Source organism: Quercus robur, chromosome 2 (genome assembly GCF_932294415.1).
Source record: "Quercus robur chromosome 2, dhQueRobu3.1, whole genome shotgun sequence".
Taxonomy (NCBI): domain Eukaryota; kingdom Viridiplantae; phylum Streptophyta; class Magnoliopsida; order Fagales; family Fagaceae; genus Quercus; species Quercus robur.
The window spans coordinates 79,402,406-79,422,435 of NC_065535.1; the positions used below are offsets into that span (position 1 = coordinate 79,402,406).

Below are 20,030 nucleotides of genomic sequence, written 5' to 3' on the forward strand. Positions count from 1 at the left end.
CAATGGCGTATTTGATTATTCCTTCTTCTTGGGTAACTGATATTACATTTGGTTTTAAATTATTTTTAAGAGATTTAAATTTAAATTTGACTCTCTTTTTTTTCCTGGTTACATTTTTTTATATTAAAAATTCGAAGTTATTACATAAGTTCAAACTTCAAACACTCATAATTATGTGGGATCTACATAGAAAATTTTATTAAAACAATGATTGCTTAATACTAATTGGATGTTTTTATCAAAAAAAGAAAAAAAAAAAAAAAATATTGTCCTCCAACCTTTGTGTAGGTTTTTACTTTTTATAACCATTCAGTATCAAAGAAAGAAAGTGGTTGGCAAGTGATTGGGACAACTCAAACCTATCAATCTTGATTAATACTAATCTTTAATAATTATTATCTTTATTTTTGGGATTAGTGAATAGCAAGAAATTGAACTACAAATATTACTTGATGGTTGGGCTTAGACATGTATGAGAGGAGCTCTCGTGTCCAAAACACCACAGAATGGTTCTTATCCCACCCATGTAAAACAATTAATCCATATGTCCCTTAATAAACGAAATATTTGGCATTAAAGGTGGCTTGATTGCTTAGAAAAATATTATTTGTTTTTACTTAAATAAAGTTAATATAAGAAGTTTTTGATAATATAAGAAAACTCTGCTTTTGAAATGTTTCATATATTAGATAGGGAAAAAAAATGTTATTGAGTATAACAATTTACAATGTTAGAATCATTTCAAGATTGATCTAACCGTTTAGGACTTTAGATATACATTCCTAATTTTTCACGACCGTAGTTTTACGTACTTTTCAAAATAACTAGTACTCCTGCAATTAGTTTTTTATACCAACATGAAGAATAACATAAAATTACGTATCAAAATATAGGGGGATTTTTTTTGTTTTCAATAATTGAACAACTTCTCAAAAAAAAAATTTTAAAAAAAAAAAATTGAACAAAGTGACCTAACTATCTGATTGACCCATTGGCAATAGATGAAACAGTGCAAACAGCAGATGTGGTGATTGGAATATCTTTGTAGGAGGCCACTAGTTCCGTGTTGGTGTTCAGATCCACTTGCAATGTTTCCCAGACTTTCTTCTTTGGGTTCAAGACATCATCAGAGCCTGGCTCACCATTGAATCCAGGAAATGTGACTCTTTCTCCAACAGTAGCAGATTTAGGTGGATCAGCCAATTCAACCTGAAAATTTTTTTTATTAAAAATCTCGTTAGCGCTCATGTTTGATGATCCAGACTTAAACAAGCAATGACAAAGCCAGAAATTTTTTTCAAAGTGAAACTTATTCAAAATCAACCATGGGCTTTAATGGGTATCATAAAACCATTTTCTAAAACATCTTAACACCACACAACAAATGATGTAGCCATTTTTGCGACAAAAATGCTAACATGTTAAAATGTGTCATTACCCACAATCCAACACCATCACAACAATCTCAACCAAAATTATATACTCGTGACCACTAAGCCATTTTTTAAAGCTATTAGATGATTAATATATGTGGTTGCTATCTTCAATATAGAGGGAATCAGCATCAGGATGCTTCTGAACACTCGTAATAAGGCCAACACAGATGTCAAGTCTTGTAATTGAAATTTCTGTCTCAGCATTGGCCTTAGCTTTGGATTCAGTTGCAGGTTTTAGTGTTTACATTCCGTTGCTTTTTTCCACTGCTATCTGTTCCTTACAATGCCTCACCATATTAAGCAACTACTACTAACAAATTAGTAGTGCCTATGATTAATCAAGAAGTATAATGAGAGAGGTATGAAAAGACACACTAATCATAGTACTATTGTAATATCAACTTGTCAAGAAAAATGTGGAAGCCACACTTATCATCAAAAACAAAATAGTTAGCATTTGAACAGAGAAGACCTGTGAAGAAACTAATTATGGAAGAATAAAAGATAAATTGATTAGTGCTTTTATGAACTTATTGGTTGGAAATATAGCACATCAATGACACCCAACCATGCAATGTGTAGCAATTGATATGGCAAACACTAGAAGTGAGTAAATAAATATAATATCAATAAAATGCAACCTGAAACTTTTGTTTTCTTCAGTTTCTCAGCTATCTTCTCTGCTTCAGCTTCTGCCCTCACAATCCTATCAGCTTGGCTTCCTGGAAGAAACTTCTCTCTGAAGAATTCTACTTCTTCATCTTTCTGAACATTTGTTTTCACTAAATTAGTAACTATGAGACAAAGCCCACAAAATCTCCATCACAATTCACAAAACAAAACAAGAAGTAGGAGAGTTATACCAATTCCTTAAACAATGGCGCTGGTGTCCCAATTTTGTGACCAGCAGGTAGGATCTCCCAAGGTCGGCTTACCCTATCAATATCTCCTTTTTCAAGCAAAATTGGAGTATCGGGAGGCAAATTAAGCTGCTTAAGTACCTACAACACAACCAACAATACAGATATTGTCAGCATGCGCAACCATATTAGCTAACTCATGATAAAGAATATTAGCATTGCCCTAAGTGCCACAGAGAGATCTACTGGCAGGTTAAAACTTAAATTACCTCAAGTGAAAAAGATGGCATAAAAGGTTCTAACAAACATGCAAGAAGATATACTAGCCCAGCTGAAGTTCTTATGACAAGAGAGCAAGAAAGTTGATCATCATTGTAAAGCTTCCAGAATTTGCTTTCCTACATAGCGATCATGAGCAAAGTACACATTAGGAGAGAGAAATTTTGTTTCATGGGCAGCCAAAGGGCGATTTCCAACCAACATCCTCATAAAAGAACATATTAAACAAACATACAAATCAGTACAAACAAAAATGTTCTAGACTTACTTGCAGATACCCATTCCCTTCACTAGAAATGCTCATTACAATTTTCAGCCCTTGCTTTAGTTTAACCTATACAAAATGCAAATAAGAATGTCATTATAATGCAAAAGCAATTAGCGAAAGAGGGCATGGGGCAGCTTCTGGTTGCACGACAGTATACTAGCCAGTATTTCAATCACCTTTTCCATGGCTTCTACATATTGCTCCACATAGTCAACAATGCTACCAACCAATTTCCTAGTTGGTTCATGTTGCAATGGATCTGGGTCAGCATCTGACGGCTGAGGAATAATGGAACCATATCCTCGACCTGTAAAAAGAAACTCAGTTATGCACTTGCAGTTTCTCTTCATACCAGACAAGCCCATTATAATAAAAATGGCAAAACCATTTGGAATTTCATAAATATTAAAGGTATTGGCATAATGTAAGATGGACTATTGGCACCATTTTTAACTCTCTAAAATATAAATGCCTTGCAAAAATAGGCTTTTTTATATAGGTAAAGTTACTAGAGATTGAACCCCAAACATTGAACCACCAAAAAGGTGGACATGCCACTAGGCCGGACAGCCTTTAGTTCACATATATGCAATAGGCATTGAGAATGGTTCTAATTCAGCGAGGCACTAAATAAAATGTGTCACTTCTATAACTAGTGTTTTGTGCTATAACAACAATCCAGAAATATTATTAGTATGTACCACAATCAGGAGAATCAAATAAAAAACTAGCTGAACAACAAAACTTTAAGAAACTTAAGGTACACAGCCAACCAACCAGGAGGTTTAACAATGAAACTCAAAACTCGATTTATAAAGTTGCCCAAGTTATTTAGCAACTTGCTGTTTAATTTTGCTTGCAAGTCAGCCCATGTAAATAATGTGTCTGATACCTAGTTTACACAAACCCATTCATCAATCCAGAAAGCAATTAGTAGAACCCAGCATTAATTCTTATTAAAAAAAAGTAATAAATATATGCTGCTTACCTCAGGCCTATTAGTCAGTAAGTAATATCGCCATACTTCTACTGGAATGTTTGTATCTTTTGCATCATTGCTCTTTTGCATCATTGCCAAAGACTCCAATACCTTTACTCTTAGAAAACTTTCCTACAGAAACCATCCAAATGAAAATTCATCTAGTTCAATATTTTCGAATGTGAAACATCATTGTTATGTCAAAGAGAAGGTAATTGGTCAATCATCCATCTAGATGACCGATAAATTGACCACCATCGTGCATCAGCTAAACTGCTACAAAATAGTTGGCTAACCTGTTTCATAATTCAAGTATTCAGTGACACTGATAGTCTTCATTAAAGTCCAATTTTCACCAGTTCCAAGAAGTGTAGATGGAAACATCACCTAAAACAAGAATATAGTAACAGTTAAAAAGGGTAGTGGGGAAGAAAAAAAGCAGTCCCCACAACCAAGAGGTCCAAGCCAAACCATAAGTCTCCATGACAATGATGGAAAAAAAGGACAACCAAACGATTACTAAGCTCAAAACATCCACCACTACAACCAAAGGTTTTTTTTAAACCCCAAAAGAGAGATTCGAACTAGTGACCCCTACTTCATGAGGGGAGACACAAGTTGCCACCTTATGTACAGTTCATAAGAAATAATAAATAAATAACCTAAATTCTGAAGCCAAAAATTTCATGAGTCTTGCATGCAGTGTCTATGAGACCAATTAGGTGAACTAATAAAACTACGCTGCTCCATGCTATTGAACTTGCATTAACATTGCCAATGACAAAACAACAGTTTTTATTTTAACCATTAGTACAATAACTTCACAAAGTCTCATCTCATTAGATTCGATTTAATAGCAATTTAGATTCAAGTATCATGTCATCTAACTTAAGTCGATAGCAATCAATATTTGGAAAGTGTAGAGGATTTTAAAAAAGAAAATTGGCCGTGTGGTTACACTAAAATTACAAGTCAACAAGCTACTAGCACAATGATACAAGATATAAATCCTCATAAGGGTGAGACAAGATTTAGACCTACCTATGACCCACAAGAAAACATACCAACTTAGTGACTGCCGCAAGGTTCTAAAACTATATGCAATAACTGTTGTATATTATTGTTATCTAAAAGATACAATGGTTACTGTAAACTTTTAAAAATATTAAGATGCAATAACAAATTGTATGTTATTTACAAGATGCAAAGACAATGTACATTTCTGGAAATATCTAACCAAAAAGACAAAAAGAAAAATTAGAAGTAGCCGGCAAAAACTGAAAACATGGAAAAGAATAACATAGATGAGTGGCCATAAGAAGATTTCTTTAAAAAATAATTAAACTTCAGTTTCTTAGCTGGGGGGAAAAACATTGATAAGCATATATCTGACAAAAAAAAATCTAACATTCTAACTAATCTTAGTACTTTTGAGTTAGTATCTTGCCCTCTTCTTAGAGTTATCAGAAAATTTAAAAAAAGAAAAAAAGAAAATCACTTACAGTGGAACGGCACGTTGTCCTTGCCCATAAACTGATACAACTCTACATCTTCAGGATTCTTCCACCACTTCTCCCACTCAGGTGTGTAGCAAGAAGTAATAGAAACATATCCAATAGGCGCATCAAACCAGACATAGAAAACCTATCCACCGCAAGTAAAAAAAAAAGGGTCAATTTGCCAAATTTTGAGAAAAAATTTGAAGAGGCCAGCATGAATTCAGCATGTCTATCAACAACTAATAACCTTATCACTAAATCTCTCAAGTGGAACTGGAACCCCCCCACTTCAGATCCCTGGTAATACATCGTGATTTCAGCCCTTTTCTAAGCCTGTCATTTGTTATTTGAATAGCATTCTAGCTCCAAGATCCAGCCACCAACATTTTGTTGATGTATTCTTCCAATTTGTCCTTCAGCAAGGGGAGTTCAAGAAACAAGTGGTTTGTGTCACGAATGTGCGGTGTCGTCTGACAGACCTGTTAGCAGAGAAAGCTCATGGATCAAATATAAGAAACGTATAATAAAACAAAATGGCGTAATAACATACATCTACTGACAGTAGCTTTCTTTTTTTATAGTTTATCTTCTTCTCAGAAAATCATGGAAGAAATATGATGCTGAGGACTCTGAAACGGGCCCCAACAAGAGCTAGGCCCAAGAAACCAAATCAGGACTCAATTAAACCCTAAAGTAAGTTTTCTGAGTAGAAATTCATAATTTAGTCAGGAAAATGATTACCAAGCACTAGTTTTCTTGTAATATAATTGGCTAGCAGAAAAAGGTCCTTGTTTCACAATGATTTAAATTTGGTTTATAGCATCAAAACGTGATAACCAAAAGGATCAGAGGATGCAAAATTTATTCATCTGAAAGAGAAACAATCAAATATCTGAGATAAAATGCCTTTTTTGGACAAACTACATATTTTGAAAGCTGAATGCACAACATGGATAATATTTCATACAATCAGGTTCCTCATTTAGAATTTGATAATACAAAATATAGACCTCAATATCAGAAGTAATTTTTTTTTTGTTCATTATCAGAAGTAATTTTTGTACCTTGCACCTAGGATCTTTTAATTCTGTCGTATTCAAAACACTGACACAATTTTCACATTGGTCTCCTCGGGCAGCCTGGTAATTGCACCCTTCTTTTGGGCAGGTACCCTCCACAAGCCGGTCAGCTAAGAACCTTTTGCATGTATCGCAGTAAAGCTGAATATGGTATGAATAAAGTGTTAGTAACAAGAGGTTAAATACATTTATCACCATTAAAGCCTATAATTGACCACAATAAAAAAAGCTGAAGAACAAAAAGGAGACACCAGAAAAAATATCCAATAACTGGATAACTAAACAAGAATAGAGAAGTCTTCTTTTTCTTTTTCTTGCATAAAAGAATAGAGTGGTCATGAATGTTATCATGTACAGAATCCCACCAAGTATTAACAAGAAATTAACTCATACCTGCTGCATTGAATTCTCAGAAATCCAATTGTTCTCCAAAATTTTCTTAAAAATCGCTTGGCAAATTTCCGTCTGTTGTGGAGTTGAGGTACGCCCAAATTTATCAAAACTTATATTGAACCACTCATAGACTTCCTTATGAATCGCATGGTATCTGTAAATGCAGAACATAAAAGATGGACTGATGAATAACTTAAGGAGTATATTATTTTAAAACATCCATAAAAGCATTGAAAGAAGAAGAAAAAAAAATGAAAAACATTAAAGACAGGGAATAGCTAAGAGAACAAGTAGAATTTGATTAGCATAATAATTATCTATAAATCTCACAAATGATCCCATAATAATTTGATTACCACATTCAATATTGCAAAGTTCGCTTAGCAACCAAGACCAGTACAGGCTGTTTGGTTATGTTTTCTCAGAAAGTAGTTTTTTAAAGAGTTTCCAGACAACAAGTAGAAGTTCAGTAACGTGTTTTTAACTGTTCTCTTTTTTTTTTTTTTTTTTAATTATTATTCATTTAAAAACAAAATACTGGTTTCAAGAACAAGAACCAAACAGACTGAAGGGGTAAAAATAAATTGGGCATGACGGATCCTAGCCCATGGACCGATAGTGGGTAAGCCCTCTAAACTGGAAATACTTGCTACACATGCCTGAATCATCATAGAATCCCAAAGAAAATAGGAATCCTAGCACAAAAAGAATTCCAGAATATACACATGTTAATAAAGATCTCCTCTACAAGAAAAAGTCTTGTCCATCACGTTTGTGATTCCTATAAGGAAATGACTTCTACACCAAGGAAGAGAGGCCAACATTTTACTACTATAAAAGCCCCAATACCCTCACAAATTAAGGTACGCATAATTTACCCTTTTCTAGCACTTTAGAGTTGTGAGAATAGTTCTAACTTGACTTTCAGAGGGTTTTTGGCCGGCACCACACCGGTGCTCTCTGTTAGGTCTTTCTCTCTTTTCTTTGTAGGCATCGTTACAAGCGTGCAAGGATCGTGTAGCTCGCTGGTGATATTTACAGCATCATCAGTTGGCGCCGTCTGTGGGAAACGATAGCGTCGTGACTGCAACTTGTAGGCCATACAAACGCTATCCGGACAAAGGGCTGCATGGTACTTACACGCTCAATGGCGACCACCAATAATGTTCAGGAAGACAAGCCACAACCTATTGCCCTGGAGAGACAGGTCCTAACCCTTACAACGGCAGTGGAGCGCCTCACCAAGCAAAACCAGACCCTAGAAGAATAGCTGCGACAGAAGAACGCAGCGACGGGAAACCAAGAGCAAGATCAAGAAGGTGCCAGTGCTGATTGCGGGAACCAAGAGAGACCGAAGAGTAGTAACGCCCCAAGTAGACCGGAGCGACAAAAATAAGCCTCCCAACCCTTATGGATGCGGCTCCGCCTATTGTCGCAGAGATGCAGGCAATGAAGGAACAGATGGAAGTTATGATGAACGCCTTCAAGGGATGAGTATCCAGTGACCTTGACGACCTAGTCAACCGAACCGACTCACCGTTCACTGCCTCCGTCAATTGTTTCCCTTTGTCGCATAAATTCTGCATGCCACATATAGATAGTTACGACGGAGTCAAGGATCCTCTAGACCACTTGGAGACATTCAAGACCTTGATGCACCTTCAAGGAGTTGCAAACAAGATCATGTGTAGGGCCTTCCCTACAATGCTGAAGGGTGCTACGAGAATTTGGTTCAGTCGGTTAACGCCTGGCTCAATCAGTACTTTCAAGGAGTTGAGCTCAGTTCACTTCGCACTTCATTGGAGGACACAGGTACAAGAAGTCAACTGCATGCCTAAAGAACATCAAGCAGCGGGAGGACAAAACACTGAGGTCCTACATAACCCGTTTCAACAAAGAGACCCTCTCAATTGACGAAGCGGACGATAAGATACTTGTGGTAGCATTCACTAATGGGCTACGAAAGGGTAAGTTTCTGTTTTCTCTATACAAGAACGATCCAAAGACCATGTCAGAAGTGTTTTACAGGGCTACCAAGTATATGAACGCGGAAGACGCATTGCTAGCCTGCGAGGATAAGCCCAGAAAAAGGGAAAGGCAGGAGGACACAAGACAGGATAGAGGATGCAAAGTGGCTAGGACCGGAGATCAACGGGATGATAGACGCTCCAAACCCCCCACTAGGAGATTCACAAGCTTCACCCCATTAACCGCTCCAATAGATCAGGTCTTGATGCAGATCAAAGACGAAGGAGCCCTGACATTCCCAGGCAAGTTGAAGGGAGATCCCAGCAAAAAACCAAGGGATAAGTACTGTCACTTCCATCGAGACCACGGTCACAACACAGCTGACTGCTACGATCTGAAATAGCAAATAGAGGCCCTTATAAGACAGGGGAAACTACAGAGGTTTGTGAGTAAGGAGAAAGCGGATCCGCCCCAAGAGCAGACCCCACAACGAGAGAATGAGCGCCCAAGGCCGCCTATTGGAGACATAAGGATGATCGTAAGGGGCACGACAACTTCTGGGTCATCCAAAAAAGCCAGGAAAACAAACTTGAGAATGGTCCAGAACGTCCAGCTCACGAGCACTGCACCCAAGATGGCACAGATTAACAACCCCGTCATCGGATTTTCAGAAGAAGACGCTCGAAGGCTGCACCACCTGCATGACGACGCACTCGTTGTCAGCCTAAGGGTAGGAGACTACAACATGCACCGGGTTCTGGTAGACAACGGCAGTTCAGCAGACATCTTGTACTACCCGGCTTTTCAGCAAATGAGAATTGATAAAGAACAGTTGGTCCCGGTTAATGCCCCTCTAGTTGGTTTCGGAGGGATGAGAGTGTTCTCCATCGGTGCCATCACACTGACGATAACGGTGGGAGATTACCCCTAGCAGATCACTAAGGAAGTAACATTCCTAGCAGACCCACCCTCAATTCATAGAAGACTGTAACTTCAACCTACCATTTAATGATCAAGTTCCCAATGGATTATGGAGTAGGAGAATTGTGTGGAAATCAGGTGGCAGTGCGAGAATGTTATATTACTATGTTGGAGATAGACGATCAACAGCAAACAATGTGCATAGAAGAACAACAAACAGTAGCAGAGCCAGTTGAAGAGTTAGAAGAAATAATCCTTGATGACTCAAGGCCAGAACGGACGACTAGAGTGGGTACATTGGCAAGCTAGCCAGTGCGCCAGGAACTCACGACATTCTTAAGAGACAATCAAGACGTGTTCGCCTAGAGTCACGAGGATATGCCAGGGATCGACCCCACAATCATGGTTCACAAACTGAATGTGTCACCTACATTCTCCCCAATCCGGCAGAAGAAACGAGTATTCCCTCAGAAGCGGGATAAAGCCATTGCCAAGGAAGTACGAAAGTTGCTTGAAGCAGATTTCATTCGAGAAGTGTACTACCCCGACTAGTTGGCAAACATTGTCATGGTCAAAAAGGCCAATGGAAAGTGGAGGATGTACGTAGACTTCACGGACCTCAATAAGGTCTGCCCCAAAGACAGCTATCCACTCCCTCGAATAGATACTATGGTAGACTCCACCGCAAGACACCAGCTTTTGAGTTTCATGGACGCTTTCTCGGGCTATAACCAGATTAAGATGGAAGAAGCCGATCAAGAGAAGACCTCTTTTGTCACCAGTCAGGGATTATTCTGCTACAAGGTGATGTCATTCGGACTTAAAAATGCTGGGGCGACATACCAAAGATTAATGAACAAGATGTTCGCGCACCAGATTGGGAGAAACGTGTAGGTTTATGTTGATGACATGCTGGTAAAAAGCCTACACGAGGAAGATCATCTAGGCGACCTCCGTGAGACGTTCGACACCCTCCCGTTATATAACATGAAGTTGAATCCAGGCAAGTGCACATTCGGAGTGACGGTTGGGAAATTCTTAGGCTTTATGGTATCCCAAAGAGGTATAGAGGTTAACCCGGAGAAGGTACGCACCATAATAGAATTAGAATCGCCGAGAACGGTCAAGGAAGTACAAAGTTTAAATGGCAAAATCGCAGCCCCGAATAGATTCGTCTCAAAAGCGACGGACAAATGCATGTCTTTCTTCTGCACCCTAAGGAAATCGTTTGAATGGACGGACGAATGCCAGACAGCGTTTGAACTTAAAGGCATATCTCTCAACTCCACCATTGCTCAGTCCACCCAAGCCGGGAGAAAAGATTTACCTATATTTAGCTGTTTCACAAGCCGCTGTTAGCGCAACTTTGGTAAGAGAGAAAGATGGATCTCAGAGACCAGTCTACTTCACAAGCCGAGCGCTCCGGGGGGCAAAAGAGTGGTACCCTCAGATGGAGAAGTTGGCCTTCGCGTTGATAACTGCTGCGTGAAAACTCAAACCGTACTTTCAAGCACACACCATCATTGTCTTGACGGACAAGCCCTTGAAAAAAGCCATGAGTAGCCTCGAGGCAGCAGGAAGAATGGCTTTGTGGGCAATGGAGCTCAACGAGTTTGACATACAGTACCGTCCGCGAACAGTTGTATAAGGGCAAGTAGTGGCTGATTTCATCGCCGAATTCACTCTCGGAGACGGCCAGGGGGCAAACGATGCGCGACAATGGAACATTTATACGGACGGATCCTCAAACAGACAAGCAGGAGGGGCAAGCGTAGTGATCCGAACCCTGGATGGGGATAAGATCGAGTGCATGATCTGGCTAGATTTCCCCACAACCAACAACAAGGCGGAATATGAAGCCTTGGTGGCGGGGCTGGACCTCGTAAAGGCTGCAGGTGCTGAAAATGTGGTCGTACATTGCGACTCACAAGTAGTAACATGTTAGATTAATAGCGGATACAAGTGTAAGAATGAAAGGATGAAGAGGTATCTAGAAGAGGTAAAGAATTGAACTAGCAACCTCCAAGTCAGATTCGTCCAAATCCCGAGAGCGGCAAACGAATGCGCCGACTGACTAGCAAAAGCAGCCTCGGCAGAATTCATGCTTGTCCCCAAACAGGTATTGTCATTTGTCCAAATCTCCTCACTTATTAATGACAGAACAGATATGCAGGAAGTAAATTCTGAAAGCAACTGAACTACGCCTTTAATATCATACCTAAAGACTAGCGTTTTACCAGACAAAAGTGACGCCGCTAGAAAGGTAAAGGCCCAAGCGTCACAATTTGTGTTGATAAAAGATGTCTTATACAAAAGAGGATTCTCTCGGCCATACCTGAGGTGTTTATGCCACGAAGAAACAGATTACGTAATGTGAGAAGTCCACGAGGATATCTGCGGAAACCACTCGGGGGCACGGTCATTAGTACACAAGTTGATCCGAGCAGGATACTACTGGCCTACAATGATGAAGGACGCACAAGCCTATGTCAAGGCCTGCAACAAATGTCAAAGGTTCAATAACCTCATCAGGCAACCATTAGAGGAACTAACCCCCATGACGGCCCCTTGGCCCTTCGCTCAATGGGGACTAGATATCATGGGCCCCTTCCCAGCAGCAATTAGGCAGCTAAAATTTCTGGTAGTTAGTATCGACTACTTCACTAAATGGGTGGAGGCAGAGGCCCTAGCCACTATCACGGAGAGGAATATTCAAAACTTTGTTTGGAGGAATATCGTATGCAGGTACGGGATACCCAGAGTGCTTGTCTCTGACAACGGAAAGCAATTCGACAATAGCGCATTTAGGGACTTCTGCTTAGAGCTAGGTATCAAGAATCACTACTCGTCGCTAGCACACCCACAGGCCAATGGGCAAGTTGAAGTCACGAACCGGTCCTTACTCAAGATCAACAAAACCCGGCTCGAGGGGATAAAGGGTATCTGGCCGGATGAGCTGCCAAGCGTTCTGTGGGCATACAAAACTACAGCAAGAACACCCACTGGAGAAACACCGTTTCGGCTAGCATATGGAAGTGAAGCTGTCATCCCAGCGGAAGTAGGGCTCACAAGCTTTCAGGTGGATAGTTACGACGAGAATAAGAATGAAGAGGCCATGCGACTTTAGCTCGACCTAATGGACGAGGTATGAATGACAGCAGAGCAAAGGATGGTGCGATATCAGAATCTCATGGCGAAGCACTACAACTCCAACATCAAGCGCAGAGACTTTCAAGTCGAAGATCTTGTACTACGGAAGGTAATGGGCGCTACTAGAGATCCTTCGCAAGGAAAACTCGGCCTCAACTAAGAATGACCCTATAGGATTGCATCATGGCAGAGGAGGGGTACCTACCACCTCAAGACACTGGACGGACAAAAGCTTCAGCATCTATGGAACACAGAGCACCTACAGAAATACTATCAGTAGAGACAGCATGAAGAGCAACGACGCTATTTCCAGTTTTTCTTCCTAGTTTTTGCTACAATTATTAGTTTTACTTTAATTTTTTGCTACAATACTTCAAGTATCTTTTTAAGCCCAAGGGGGCAGGTTGTTTTTTTTTTTTTTCCTTTTGCTACAATACTTTAAGTATCTTTTTAAGCCCAATGGGGCAGGTACTTTTCTACAAATACACAATTGAATATTCAAACATAACTGTCTTTTCAACCTGAATTCTTATAAAGTCCACAAGCTGGACGGATAATCCCGAACGAGTGAAAATCAAAGTCCATAAAAATGGACGGATAATAAATAAAGTCCACAAGCTGGACGGATAATCCCGGACGGGTGAAAATCAAAGTCCATAATAATGGACGAGTAATAAATAAAGTCCACAAGACGGACGGATCATCCTAAGAAGGATGAAGTTTCTAAAGTCCATAAATATGGACGGACACAAATAAAGTCCACAAAACGGACGGATCATCCCAAAAAGGATGAAGTTTCTAAAGTCCATAAATATGGACGGTTACACAAAGTCCACAAGCTGGACGAATCATCCTAGACGGGTGAAATTCGAAGTCCATAAAAGTGGACGGATAATAAATAATGTCCACTAGACAGGCGAATCATCCAAGACGAGTGAAAACTTCTTAAGTCCATAAAAGTGGACAGTTAGTACACAAAGTCCACAAGCTGGACAGGTAATCCCGGACTGGTGAAACCTCTAAAGCCCATAAAAATGGGTTGTTAATATACAAAGTTCACAAGCTGGACGAATCATCCCAGACGGATGAAACTTCTTAAGTCCATAAAATGGACAGATAACAACAAGTTCCTTAAGTTCATATAAATGGACGGATACAAGCCCACCAACTGCATGGATCATCCCATAAGATGAAAATTACAAAAGAAAGGACGGGATAAACTACCTAGTATTTAAGGAGGACGGTTCGTCTGTACATGATCTAAAATTATGTACAAAATCCATAAAGATGGACGGTTCTCCATAAAGTGGACGGATCATCCGCTAAGGATTAAAATCTTAGCCCAGGAAATGGACAACTGAAGAGGACGGAGATTTATACATCTCATTCAAATAATAAAGATAGATAAGACGGGCATAAAATTGTGAAATAAAGCAAGTAACATTGACGGATAAAACCCTCGAGGGGCAATTGTTCAATACACAAAATTAATGACGGATTGTTCTTAAATACACAAAAAAAAAAAAAAAAAAAACTCTCTACTCTTTGGGGTCGGCATCTTGAACATTTTGTGCTTGAGCTAACTCTCCGTCACCTTAGGCTGTTTCCTCAGCAAAAAGGTCATCTGTGTTCTCTGAAGCGACGGGCATAGCGGACGTCTGGGCTTGGTCGTCAACTTTTATCATGGACACATCCAGGGCAGGGTAGGCTTTCTTAAATTGACGGAGTGCATCATCAAAACCTTGCAAGAATGAGTCTCCCAGCTCAAACAATAAGGCGTCGGAGTCACGATATTCTCGTATCGCCGCCTCCTTAGCTTAACGGAGCTTTTCCTTCAGGTCTTGGATCTCCTTGTCTTTGACCTCTAGGGCCTTCTTCGCCTCATCCGTCTTTTGCTCAAGCTCCTTCCTCACCTGCTCTGAAAGGTCAAACTTTTTCTCCATAGTAGACTTCCATTTGTTAAGTTGACCCAACTCATCCTCCGTCTGCTCTGCCTTTGCTCGCACACGTTCCAAAGCCGTCTCACGGTTAATGCACCGATCCATTAGGCCCTTCATCATAATCAGGGACTGAAACAAAAAAGTTAGAAGAAGGGTTAGATAAAAACTAAGTGGAGTGGACGGACGTAAGTCGACGGACAAGGATTACCTGTGCAATCGCGAAGAGCCCCGTCTCCCCCATTGCCTCCGTGGAGTGATTGCCTAAATCCTCGTAGTCCTCCGACGTGATGATAGACAAAAGTTTCTCCAGGGCATATTTAGAGTCGTCACGGAGGAGGGGAAGTGGCTTCTCTTGGCTAGTGGATGGGGCCTTCATAAAGCCCTTGCCTGACCCATGCTTTGTTGGGGTGACCATCTTCACACCCTCAACCATCAACCTTACGACGGGTTCCAAAGGGACCTTTTGTTGCTTAAGAGGACGGTCCCCTTTGGATGGTTGCTTCCTTTTTATCGACAGAGTCGTCCCTTTGGGAACCACCTCGCCGGACTCCTTTCTTCTAGCAGCCTGTGTTTTAATCAACACCCTCCTTTTAGCATCGTCCATCTCTGTAAAGAAGGACGAATGAAGTTATTAACTAACAAAGCTAAAAGTCATTTAAGCAAAATAAGGTCAACGGACTTACGTCTGCGAATTTTTGCGTTGTATCTGACGGCTTCTGGCGTTGGTTTAGGACTGTCACAATACCAATGGATTGTATCAGGATTCACTAACTTTGCTCAAGTCCTTTCGTCTGGCTTGGTCTTTTGGAAAATCTTCTCAAGAAAATCAAACTCCTCAGTACTAATCTGTGGACACTGTCTAACTGTGAAAGAAAAGGACAGTTAAAAATGATGGGGAAATTATAACTAAACGGATATAAATAGAATCTACAAACTAGGACAGGTGCATACTGGATGGATTTAATACTCCCCAAGTAATGTCGACAGGCATGTGATCCGTCTCCCCTGGACGACCCATCCACTCGTCACCCTCTAGAAAGAAATAACAACTCTTCCAGTCTCTATTTAAGTCGAGGGTCTCAAATATAACCTTCAACAACGGACTCCTACTATCAAAACTGTACATCCCCCTTGATCTATCTATCTCATCTGGACGGTAGCAGTGGAGGAATTCCCGCACCGTTAGTCTCCTAGCACCGTCTGTCATAGCGCCTTACAGAATCTCCATTGCTATGAAAACCCTCCAGGCGTTCAAAGATATTTGGGTGACGGACAGACCCAGATACTTGAGAAGCTCTCGATGAAGGGTACTTAGTGGAAACCTAAGTCCCGCCTTTAGCATCTGTTCGTACACCCCAACACCCTCTACTCCTTTGCAATAACATTTCTCTGATACATAGGGTAGACGAATTGAAATTTTATCTGGAATTTGAAAGTTAGCCTTAAAAGTGTTGAAGTGTTTCTCCTTGATCGTGGATGTGAAGTTATGCACCGTCCACTCTGGTAGCATGATGAACTCCTTAAGTCCATCAGCACCTACGACGAATCTTATTGGCTGTTCCTCGCCATCATTAGAAACATCCTCTGGTTCAGCCATCTCCATATCCTCATTTGTTGAGAACGAGGAAGAGGTGGACGGAATCCTCTCTTCGCCTGGACTCTCTTGGTCTTTGTGACCAGACGGGTATACTTCTTCGTAATCCGCCCCGTCACGAACGACTGACTGATTACTTGACGCACTAGACATTACCTACACGTGACGACAAAACCTAAGACTAACGAATCTAGAAGTGCTGTCAGGTGCATATAAAAGTCTAGGAAAATAAAAAGTACAATTGCAGGACTTGTGAAAAGAAAATACTCACCAAATTTGTGAATACGTGAAATGCGATGGTTGAGTTAATGACGGGTACAGGTATTGAATGAATCGCTCTCTGACAAGGTTGACGGTAGCGCTCTGACAATATGTTTCAGTTGAAAAAGGAGAAATGAGAAAGGAGGAGTGTGATATATATATAGAAAGTGCACGGAAAACGAAGCGACGCTTCGATCCAAGGAAAAATCCAATCAAAGAACGACACGTGTCATACATCATAATTGCTTAACAACCTATCAGGGATGGGCGCAGTACGCGTCGTCCCCTTTTTGATTCGTCAAACCCAGAATATTGAATTGTCACCCCATTGGTCCGTCCACTCAATAGTGACGAGCCCATAGGGTGGAGGGGGCAACTGAAGGGGTAAAAATATTTTTATGACGGGCCTTTGTTAAATTGCGCCTGACAGATCCTAGCCCATGGGCTGATAATGGGTAAGCCCTCTAGACTGGAAATACTTGCTACACACGCCTAAATCATCATAGAATCCCAAAGGAAATAGGAATCCTAACACGAAAAGAATTCCGGAAGATACGCATGTTAATAAAGATCTCCTCTACAAGGAAAAGTCTTGTCCATCACGTTTGGGATTCCTATAAGGGAAAGACTTCTACACCAAGGAAGAGAGGCCAACCTTTTATTACTATAAAAGCCCCAATACCCTCACAAATCAAGGTACGCATAATTTACTCTTCTCTAGCACTCTAGAGTTGTGAAAATAGTTCTAACTTGACCTTTAGAGGGTTTTTGGCCGGCACCACACCGGTACTCTCTGTTAGGTCTTTCTCTCTGTTAGGTCTTTCTCTCTTTTCTTTGTAGGCATCGTTACAAGTGTGCAAGAATCGTGTAGCTCACTGGTGATATTTACGGTATCATCACAGACCATGGTGTCTTTTCATTTTCTGTTTGTATTTTTTTTTTTTTTTTTAAGAAATGTTGTTTGTATTTTTTGAAAATATGTATAAGTGAAAAAAATATGTGTAATATTGTTTAAATACTGAAAACTGTTGTTTTAGTTATAATACCAAACAGCCCCTAAAATATTTACAAAAATATCATTGAACAATATTATTTGAAAACTAAAAATTAGTCAAATGGGTTTTTTAAGTTCAATATTTAAACACCATTAGAAACGTAATTAAATTGCTATTTCTGTTTCAATAAAATTTTCTTAATTTTAATAATAATAAAAAATTGTTACAAAATGTGTGGAGGACTCCAGACTTTTTGAGTTTGTCGGGGGAGACTTTTTTTTTTTTTGATAGAATGTTGGAGGAGATTTTCGACGCATATATTGTTTTTTTTTTTCTTTGTTATAAAACAATTGTGTCGTGTCTTAATATCTGTTGGGTTATTGTTCTTGAACAAGAACCAAACCTGAGTTAATTTGTTTGGTTCTTGTTCTTGAAACCAGTATTTGTTGAACCAAACATGAACCAAACAGAAATCTATCATCTTAATTTCTGTTGGAAAACATCCCAATATTCAAATACTTAATACGTCCCAAGAAAATTGAATGCTTGGGTACATTTGGATTTAGTATGTTAAAAGAATAGTAGTAAGTCATAGAAACAATATTGAATGAGAAGACTGTTAAACTAGAAAAAGAAGGGAAGATTTAAGTAAAGTTACTTGTCGCAAATCTGCCTAGGGGTGGAGTTCTCTTCCAGAACTTTAGTCTCAGTGGTTGTCCCGTACTCATCAGTTCCACATATGTATAAGACATTGTAGCCTCGGAGTCGGCAATAGCGAGCAAACACATCAGCACTCAGCACACCTGCCAACACACCATATACAGATAAAAAGGAAAATTGGGTTTGTTTTGTTCACTACATGCTTGCTAATACCAATAATATAAGGAATATTATTAAGAGATACGTACAACCAATGATGTTTCCAAGATGGGGAACGTTGTTGACGTAAGGCAAGGCGCTGGTGATGAGGATGTTCCGTTTACCCTTAATCGGAATCTTCTTCGCGGCCATTGTCTGCTTCTTTTTTTTTAATTCAATCTTCACAGAGTCAGCTTATTTATTTTTTTCAAAGAGAGATATACTACTTGTATTGGTATTTTCATTCCTAATCCTAGCCGCGTTTATTCCCATATAATATTATTACAAATATTAGCGATTCAAAATAACAAACACATAAAGAACACAAAATTTACTTAAAAAACCTTTTTTCATGATGAAAAAAGTTTTTATTATGAGGCAAATTCTAAATAATTTCACTATTATTAAATCAATTACAATAATTTTTATATATGTTTCAGAGCTAAAAAAAAACTTTCTTATTTTTCTTTACTTTCACACACAAAAATTATCAGAGTAGCAATCTTTTTTCTCTATTCTTCAATATGTAGCACCCTGTTTCTTTTTCTTCTTTCACTGTGCGGCACTCTCAAAGAAAACCACATATATACCTTATATAAATAACCCCAGCCGCAGACCCATCCTAGTAGCACACAAATACAAAATCCACTTGAATAGTTGGCCATGGAATAAAAATACAAGCCCATATGTGGGCTTTTACTTTGTGGGCTGGACCTGTGCTTTATGCACCCAACGAGCTGAACCTCAAATCACCAAAATACACACAATTTGCAAAGTGTCCATTTTAGTTATTTTACTATTTATCTTGTTTTTGTTATTAGTTATGGGTTTTTCTATGCTTTTTAGTATTATTTATGGATTTCACTTTATTATTTCAATTAATTTCAGTACTTTTAAACAAAAATTTTAAGTTTCAACAAAATAACAATATTAATTAGGGGTGTGCATGGGTCGGGTTGGGTCGGGTTAAGGGAATTTTTTGACCCAACCCACCATGGTGGGTCAAAAAAAATTCAACCCAACCCAACCCATCATATAAATTCAACCCAACCCACGTGGGTCGGGTTGGGTCGGGTTGAACCCATGGGTTTGACAATTTTTTATTTATTATTAAATTGAGTAGAAAAAAAATATAAATATTAATGTATTAAAAAAACCTAAAGATTAGTATCAATGTAACTCCTTGAAGGCTCAACACTAATGACTAAACAAAAATAGTAATTTATTAGAATTTGTGTGAACTAATTGGTTTTTATATAGGATATGAAGAATTGGTTATTTAAAAAAATTTATTAATTATATAATATATTTATATATATATATATATATATATATATATATATATATATATATATTAAATTAGTATTAGTAGAAGGAATTGAGGAAATGCAAATTATTAAATATATAATATATATTTAAATATATATATATATATATATATATATAAATAAGTGCCCTACAATTGATTTTTTTTTAAAATTATTAAATATAAAATATATTTTAAATATGGGTGGGTCGGGTCGGGTTTGTAATTTTATGACCCAAACCCA

At 39.0% G+C, this 20,030-nt stretch overlaps 1 pseudogene; it reads right to left on the reverse strand.

Annotated features, from left to right (window-relative positions):
* Positions 1-975: 975 nt before the first annotated feature.
* On the reverse strand, positions 976-18,633 carry LOC126703859 (methionine--tRNA ligase, cytoplasmic-like; annotated as a pseudogene).
* Positions 18,634-20,030: the final 1,397 nt, after the last annotated feature.